This window comes from Thunnus thynnus, chromosome 14 (assembly GCF_963924715.1).
Source record: "Thunnus thynnus chromosome 14, fThuThy2.1, whole genome shotgun sequence".
NCBI lineage: Eukaryota > Metazoa > Chordata > Actinopteri > Scombriformes > Scombridae > Thunnus > Thunnus thynnus.
The window spans coordinates 11,363,239-11,366,625 of record NC_089530.1 but is presented as its reverse complement, the minus strand read 5'-3'; positions in this window follow the sequence as shown (position 1 = coordinate 11,366,625).

Below are 3,387 nucleotides of genomic sequence, written 5' to 3'. Positions count from 1 at the left end.
AGAGCCTCATTCTCTATCTGGCAGTTGCTCAGCTGCCCGCACAACTCCCTGGGGTCCAGGGCCGATGGATTATTTTTTGAAGTCATCTTGTTGAATGTTGCTCTCTGTCACTGATGAGGAGTTTGGTCTTTTCATAACCTGTTGAAAGGTGTGAAATGAACTCATTCTGCCTGTACAGATGCTTCAGTATGCAAATGCCTGCTGATGTCATAATAAACAAAGTTCCAGAGTTACAGTTTAACATGTTTACATTCAGTTCACATTGACTTGCTCAAAGACTTTCCTGTATAGTTTGGTTTAGTTTCATGGTTCATCACACTAAACCCTGAGAATCATCAAAAACACGAAATGTGAATGTAAATATAAAGGGCTGCCCCACCATCGACATTCACTTTATACACAGAGGTGATAAACTGTGATCCATCCATACTGATATGAAATTCTTTACCTGAATCTGGGTTTGTCAAATAATTTGTTTTCATCCACAAGGAATATTATCTCTAAAAGAAAAAGAACCTCTGATGAGGTTTCCTTCCTTCCATCACAATTTAAAGCACATTGCACAACTTTTCTCCACGACATCAAACTTCTTTAACCATCTTTCCTTCATCACAGCTACCTCCCTGATGACAAACAAGGGGTAGTGACCCTGATGAAGGCATATATTTGGTCCTTTCTTTCTTTTAACTATCAAAAAGCATGTCTGATACATTATGAGTTTTCCTCCTTTTGCTCATCATTTAGATTTTTATGTTTGGGAAATCATTTACCCCCATCACATATGCTATATTTTCAGTGTTATTTATGTGTCATGTTTCCACTTTATTTTTTCTCCAAGTTTTAAAAATTAATTTTAGATGCTGGACTGGAAATGTAGCTGCTACAAAGTAAAATGGCAAGTCAAGTCTGCACATACTGTCCTACCATTGCAAATGAGACACTGCATTCATTTGCACCATGACTACATTTTCCAAGCTTTTGTGCTTAAAATGGTCATTTGCAAGTTACGCAAGTTACTTTTTTTATCAACTATTTTCATTTCATTTTTCATTTTAAAGGCAAAGAATGCATTTGAAATAGGATTGTTGCTCAGACTCTGCAGCCTTGGCTTTGTTCTTTGTACTTTATGCTGTTCTTTGCCATTGCAGCATTCTGCACAACATTTACCCAGCCTGGTGTTGGGAGAATAAAGCTTTGCCTACCACATATAACATTTTATTACAAGGGTTTAAGCAATTTTGCAATTCAGCAAAATCACATGTTGGTGCAGTATTATGAACTAGTTTTATTTTTAAAGTATTTGGCTTGTATCATTTGGTGATTATTTAAGTGTTTAAACTAGAAAGTATTGTTGGAATTAAAGAAAAATATTTCCCAACCAATTTCTTACATATACCATTAAATATGCATATTTACTTTTCCTACTTCTTACATCACAGGGATCAGCAGCACCTTTAATGTACATGTGATTTCATGTCACCTACTTGTATAAGTTTAGCTGACAAAATATGAAAAAGCAGTACCAGCATTGAAAACTTTATAGCACATACAATGTGAAACATGTATATTGTTAGTTATGCTTTGAGCAGGCCTGAAGCTAAATTAAAGTAAAAGGTGCTGACACAGTGCCCTCTTCTGTCCAAGCAATGCTATTGTAATCCTCTGCGAGAGATGTTTTTGAGATGGTAGAAAAAGGTTTTGCACAGATATCTTATGCGGTCATCAAAAGTCAGCTGAGGGTCAAACCAAACACCCAGATTAGTGACTGAGGAGGAAAGAGGGATTGTCCTGGCTGCCAAAGGTGAGATGAGGTATGGGGGAATGACTGAACCTGATGTGGAGTGCCAATAAAGAGACCTTCAGTTTTGATGGTTTTATCATGCTTATTCATTATTTTTCCCTTGCAGGGTGGCACTGCAGCTGATGTAATAGCTTGGACTGGCCCTATTTTTATTTTATTTTATTTTACTTTTTTAAATAAACAGCTTTATTGAAACAAGTATGCAACACATTTACAATATCTTGTGTACACAACTTGAGTCTACAATCACAAACACACTAGTGGGACTAAAGGTTGTAATAAAAAATAAAGTTGTTAAATAAATACCTTGTAAGGCTTACAGTGGATATACATTTTAACAGATTTTTTCATTGTACATTCAGATATTGAGGAAATGTATTGTGTAATGTGAACAATACATTTTAGTTTGGCTTTACGCTTAAGAATTTGGATTTGTGAACATAAAATTTGGTCAAAATAGTGAAAAATTTATCAAATAGAACAGAGATATGTGTCATATTCAGTGAATCAAAACAATACATTTTTCCAAAGTAATGTAAAGTGAGGGTTGATTTGATCAGCAATAAATCATGACAATTTACTTTACGTTTCTCTGAGCTCCCCACAAAAGGTACCACTTACATCAATGTCTTTCTTGAGTTTCTGCAAATGATGATTTGTGGGATAAAACCTGTGAAGCATTTTAAAGGGTATCTCTTGGACTTTGTTAGTCAAAAAAAAAAGAAAAAAAAAAAAGAGTTGGGCAATAGCCAAACTCTTTCCTAACAAACGTGGACCAATATGATAAGGCAGAGGATCAGGCTGTATAGAGGATTTTGAGGGCCATATGAATACATAAATAATTATATAATTAAATGCTTAAATATATGAATAAATATATAATTATACAATAAAATGTATTGACTGGTCGCCCTGCAGCCTCAGTTGCTGTACTATCTCTACGAGGATTTTGAATACAGCTTCATTAATTTCTGTGTCAGTCAGGGCCAATGACATTCCAATTCATTCAGTGAAGCCCTCAATTTGATCAAAAAAAAGTATAGGAATTTGCATTTGCCTCCATCTGTTCAGCCACAGCCAACATATCTAGCATTGCAGCATGTGAGATTTCATTAAGATCCACACTGGGTGCTGCCAATCTTGACTTAGGCAAAAGCAGTAGATTCAAGTTCAACCACCAATTGCAGAGTCCGCCCCCTGACTTTTGACGGATGAAGTTGACAGATTTATTTATTTTGCTGCAGCAAGTTACACAATGGATAAATGAAAGTATGTATAAATAAACAAATAAAATTATAAATAGATATATAAATGAATAAATAAATAAAAACACAAATAAATTTAACATTTATATCTTCAATGTCTCATTTAATTTGTGATTTATTTATTTATTTATGGTGACATTTAAGCATTAATTGATGTAATTATATATTTATTCATTTATTTAAGCATTTAATTATATAATCATTTATGCATTTATATATATTTAGTTTCGGCCCTTCAAACCCTCCATACCGCTGGCCCTTTAACCATAATACATCCATGCCTTTAACTCTGACGTTTCAGTTTTCCTCCACGTTGGCCGC